The 6,000-nt window shown below is 41.0% G+C and overlaps 1 pseudogene; it reads right to left on the bottom strand.

Moving 5' to 3' along the window:
- Positions 1-4,538: 4,538 nt before the first annotated feature.
- Positions 4,539-5,190, bottom strand: LOC127214963 (gem-associated protein 8-like; annotated as a pseudogene).
- Between the last annotated feature and the right edge of the window lie 810 nt (positions 5,191-6,000).

The following is a 6,000-nucleotide window of genomic DNA, read 5'->3' as shown; positions in this document are numbered from 1 at the left end:
CTCGGCTTTTCTTAAGTTATCCCATCTATCATTTGCCTCTGGGCTTTTACCTTTCTCTATTTCTGTATATCTTTTCTTTCCTTCTTATTCCATGTCTGGCTGTGTGGCTGTGTGGCTGACCCTTTCTTTTCTCACTCCTTCATCTCTTCTCCTCATATTTTTCATATTTATTCTACCTGCCGGCCAGGCCCACCTATGTTTTCTCCTGCCTTGCTATTGGCCACCCAGCTTTTTAGACCAATAGGGTATTTCAGGCAGGCAAAGGGACACAGCTTCGCAGAGTTAAACAAATGCAACACAAAAGAATGCAACACGTCTTTGCATCATTAAACAAATGCTCCACAGCATAAATAGATTTAACACATCTTAAAATAGTATTCCACAGTAGGCAAGGGACCATTATTCTCAGATGAAGTGGTGAGATAGTACTGGAACTTCTATGAGATAATGATGAGGTGAGCTGATGCTGTGATACCCTGGATAATTTTGTAGTGGTTGAGTTGGCTGCAGAGTCAAACTGCTTGACTTCATATTCCAGCTTGACCAAACTACAAATTATTACTTAGCATGTCTACATGTTTCCTCAAATGTAAAATAAGAATAACAACACCTACCTCAATGCAATATTTATGCTTACTAGTGTCTTAATTTCCAAGTCAACATTCAAGTCAAACTATACAGGACAATGTGCCATATGACTTACCCTACTTAACCATGGAGAAGACCTAATTGCTGTAAGATGCTATTCTACCTTCAAATTAAATCTATTAATCACCTGTGTGATAATTAGAAATAATTGAATAAAGTGTAATATTTATTTGAATGATTTCCTGCATGTATGTTTGTGTATCATGTGTGTAAGGATTCAGGCATTACACTGGCCTGACCCTGTCACCTGGCAGAACGTACTCAGGCAGTACTCTGGCCAGCCCAGGGGTCCATGAGTACTCGTCTGCAGGGAGGTGTAAAGGACCCTTTAAAAGACAGACCCCTGCCCACTTTCGCTCTCTTTTGATCTCTCTCTCCTGCTTTCGTTGGCCACCAGCTTCCCCCCCCCCCCGTTCTTCTCTCCCCCTTCTCCTCTTCTGTTCCTGGTGCCTCTATGTCTCTTCCCTTCTCCCTCATTCCCCTTTCTAAATAAACTCCTCATTTAAGCTCTATTTGCTTCCGTGTTATTCCCTCCTGCCTCGGTCACCCTCACCTGCTATGGAACCTGCTATGCTCTCCCACGTGGTCCTTTACTTTGGGACCCCACTTCCCTGGGACCACTCACAACCCCCCCCCTTCTCCAGCCTTTCATTCTTATAACTGTAACTAAAGAACAACAGGTGTAATTCCCCTTAAGGATATACCTCCAATGATCTTCTGAAGACAAACCACTGGGTCCTACCCCTTCAAGCATTTCTTAATAGTATTTTTGTTTTTTTGATGACTGACAGCCACTGCCCTATTAGAATACAAATCCTCTGAGGGCTTGTCAGACTTGTTCATTGCTGTGTATGTATCAAATACTTAAAAATGTGTCTCATACAAGTGGGAGGGGACTCAATAAATACTTCCTGAGTGCTTGGACGAATGGATAGAGTAAGTTAATGAGCAGCATACTTCAATATTCAATCAGCACAATGAAGTATTTAAGCAACTTTCCCTTGTTTCCCTCCAAAACATTTTATAGGATTTATGGGATAAGATTGGCAGAGATAATTATGAAAGTTAAGTGCAATTAAAATAAACTTGGAAGAATTTTCAAATTGTTGCTTAGAGAAACTATGTTATTGTTTCATGATAGCAAGAGACAGATATAAATTAACTCAAAAACTTACCAAATGTATAGCCTGAGAAATGTAGTGAGTTATGGTTGTTATTGACATTAAAAATGTTTTAAGTTGGTGGGGTACCATATAAAATTTACCAGGAATTTAAAAAAAAAGAAAATCTGTCTTTCTCTCTGTGTCTTTTCCTGTGTCTGTCTGTGTCTGTCTCTCCTTCTCCTTGTGTGTGTGTGTGTGTGTGTGTGTGTGTGTGTGTGTAGGTGAGGGAACATCTTTTGATAGTGTCAGGTACTACTATTTCATTTTTGAGTCAAGATCTCTCACTGGCCTGGAATGCACGAAGTGGGTTAGGATGGCTGACCAATGAGCCCAAGTGATCCTCTTTACACTTCAGAGGCACTTTACAAACTGAGCTGTCTTCCCAGCTTAACCATGTCTCCATTTCTAATATCACAAGAGACATGTCCTTAAGGAACATAGCATGTGAGCAGGAAATAAATAAATAAATAAAAAGTAATAACAGATTAAAACAAGTCCGAAACTGTCTGGCTACAAAATAAACCCAGGAGGTTACTTGGAGAAGGTGATCAGAAACATTGGAAGTTTAAGTTTTTTTGTATAAAAATGGCAGAATTTAACATCTATCAGGAAATTTAACATGAATTATAAAAGGAAAAATTTAGATTTACAGTTGAACTTCCTGGTCGTCGTTTCTTCAGCGTGTCTGTGGATCATCAGTGCCAGCATGAAATGGCAGCAGTGTTTCCAGTATATGAATCCCCATGGTTTCCAAGTGTAGTCTCTCAGGAGAAATGATTCAACTGATGTCCACATTAAAATAATAAATAAGCTATGATGCACTTCAAACACGGACTGTTACAAGAATCAGAATCAAGGTTTCTTTTAAAAACAGGACTCTTAGCAGGCATGGTGGTGCATGCCTTTAATCCCAGCACTCAGAAAGCAGAAGCAGGAAGATTTCTGATTTCTAGGCCATCCTGGTCTACAAAGTGAGTTCCAGGACAGTCAGTGATACAGGCAGAAACCTTGTCTTGGGCAGGTGTGTATGAAATTATTAGTATTTTTATTCTTGTTTAATTCTTCTGGTTAATTATATAATGATTTACATTTCAAGCATAAAATAAAATAATGCATACAACAGTGTTTCTCTTTAGACAAGAAAAATGTAGCCAGATTGATTGCTCTTAAGTTACCAAGAACTAGAATCATTTTTATTAAGATTTATCTTATTTTGTGTGTATGTGTGTTTTGCTGTATGTATGTATGTATGTATGTATGTATGTATGTATGTATGTAGAATTGTATAAGAACAATTCTAATTGTTCTTATATTTTTGTTTGTGAGACTAGCCTTTAACGGCTGAGCCATCTCTCCAGCCTAATTAAAATTGTTATTAACAATCCAAACTTGGAGTCAGATATTGGGGTTAAAGCTGAAGATCAGAGAAGAAAAGTGACCAGTCATTAGAGAGTCCTCACCTCTACTAATGCCCAGACCAAAGGGGTAATCCTGTCCTCAGACTACATCTCCAGACTGCACCTGTGTCCATCAAACCTCAGACTGCACTGCTCCTCAGACTGCATCTGTCTCTTGTCTCCTCCCACCTTATCATATTCCTCTTTTCCCCCAGCCATATCCCTTTCTGTCTCCACCTCCTTGGTGCCGGGATTAAAGGTGTGTCACTCGAAGTGCTGGGATCACCTTTGTGTGAGCTCTCTCATTTAGACTGGATCAGTTTTGTGTACCCAGGGTGGTCTTGAATCACAGAGTCCTGGGATTAAAGGTGTGTGCCACCACTGCCTGGCCTCTATGGCTAACTAGGATGGCTAGTTTTGCACTCTGATTGTCAGGCAAGCTTTATTTGTTAGATCATAAACAACACATCACCACATGCACGTCTGTACACCACACTTGTGCCATACCCACAGAAGTCAGAAGAGGGTGTTGTATCCTCTGGAACTGGAGTGACAGCTGGTTATGAGCCACCACATAGGTGCGAGGAACTGAACAAGCTCTTCTCCAAGAGCAGCAAATGCTTTTAACCACGGAGCCATCACTTTAGTCCCTCAAATTAAGTTTTCATAGCAAGCCACTTAAAGGATAGATATTATTATAAATGTACATAAACATCATCATATGTCATTAATTCTAAGACGCCATTAATTCTAGAACAATTACTTTATGAATCACTAACACAGAAAATGCTGCCAATTGATATGTGCCTTACTGTACACTTGCATCACTTTCAGATGGATCTGAAGGGTTATTGTCAGAGAGGATACATGACAGAGCCCAGTGCTGGGTGCAACACCTGTAAGCTAGCATTTCGAAGGTAGAAGCAGGAAGATTTAAGAGTTCGAGGCTACCTTGGGATCTATGAGAACTGATCTCAAAAAAAAAAAAAAAAATATGAATGAATGGCATGTGCCTTAAAGCTTTTGTGACATTGAGGAAAGTTTAAAGAAGGAAACTGAAAACTCAACTAGGCAGTATTTCCAGGCAATCATTTCAGTGAACCAGGAAAGCAAGAGCCGAAGCAATGCTCTTCATGTCAAGGAAACATTTCTTGTGTGATGACAGCATGCCTCCTGATGACAGATTTCTAAGTGGCTGATACATTTTATCCATCATGCTGCTGGACAGGTCTCTTTCACTGAAAAATGTCCAAGAGAGGTGAAGAGAACATACCCAAAATTAAGAGGGAGAAGCATTCAGGAGGGTTCCTAGGGTCCCTGTACCCAGGACTCAGAACTTCAGGGGAATGACAGGTCAGTACTTACTTAGGTTGTTTCTGTCACAGTACTTGTCAAACCTCAGCTGTGCAGCAGCCTCCACCGCCAGGATCTTGGGAGCAATGTCCCTATTCAAATATCTCGTATCACTCCCTGGCTTCTCAGATGGGGGCTGGTAGGACAGGCTATGGTCAACATTCACATAGTCATTCAGGCTATCAGCATCCAGCTGCTGCTGTCACTCCTCTGTCTCTCTGTCTCAGCAAAGTACACGCAGAGCTCCTTGGTGATTTCCATCCTACTCAGCTCATATTCTGTTTTGTCGTCTAAATCCAACTCTAGCTCTTCCTCTTCATGCAGTGGTCACCTTCTCTTGTGGATGCCTGGGTTCTGCTGTCAAGTAGAGTCTGCTCAGGGAGACTCCTGCCAGACCATGTGCTGCTCTTCAGAGTCCCAAGGACACCCAGCCTCATAAGCAAGAGGACTGCAGGGAAGAACTCCAAGAGGGGAGAGCCATGGGAAAGTGGAATAGGAATCGCTGAACTTTCTGGTGGCATTCTGGTGACTTCCCATCCAAACCACTGCACAATGACAAAACGTCACCAGTTTCTTGCATTTACTCTGTGAGAATATCAAGATATGGTAGCTCTCCATTTCCATGTCATTGCTGCTATCTACAACTGCAAAAGTTTAAATATGCTGGAAGCTTCAAGATCTCAGGTGGTGGGTAATAACAGGCCTAGGTTCTCCGTGTGTGTGTGTGGGGGAGGGGGATGGATTCTTAATAAACTCTTGAGTAAATGATATAGAAATCTAATAGTAGGGTTCTTACACTCCAAAAGCCTGAGTAACAATGCTTTTTTTCTTTTCTTTTTTCATTTTTCTTCTTTCCTTTTCTTTCTTTCTTTCTTTCTTTCTTTCTTTTTTTTTTTTTTTTTTTTTTTTTTTTTGCTGTTTGCTTTTTAGGATTGTTGTTGTCTGTTTGTTTTTGAGACAGGATTCAGAATCTCATCATGTAGCCCCAGTTGGCCTGGAACTTCTTTATTTTGTTTTATGTGCATTAATAGTTTGCCTGAATGTATGTCTGTGAGAGGGTGCTGGATCCCCTGGAATTAGGGTTACAGACAGTTGTAATCTGCCATGTGGGTGCTGGAAATTGAACCCAGGTCCTCTAGAAGAGCAACTTCTTAACCTCTGAGCCATCTCTCCAGCCCAGGCCTGTAACTTGCACGTAGATCATATTTACCTTGGAATTCTGGTTCTGTTCTTGCCTCTTCCTCCTGAGTGCTGGGATGACAGCTGTGTGCCTCCTCGCCTGGCCTTTGAATCAGCAACAACTGAGACATAAGTATCATAAGGTAGCAATATTGCCCTGTGATGTCTAATTGAAGTGACACACTCACTTCTCTGGAACAAAACCTGGATGTGATTAAATTCTGGTAAATAAGACCCACCCACTTCTATGTGAAACAGGC

The sequence above is a fragment of the Phodopus roborovskii genome, unplaced genomic scaffold (genome assembly GCF_943737965.1).
Source record: "Phodopus roborovskii unplaced genomic scaffold, PHOROB, whole genome shotgun sequence".
In the NCBI taxonomy this organism is placed as follows: domain Eukaryota; kingdom Metazoa; phylum Chordata; class Mammalia; order Rodentia; family Cricetidae; genus Phodopus; species Phodopus roborovskii.
The sequence above is the reverse complement of the archived record's forward strand: the minus strand, read 5'-3'. Positions and strand labels throughout refer to the sequence as shown.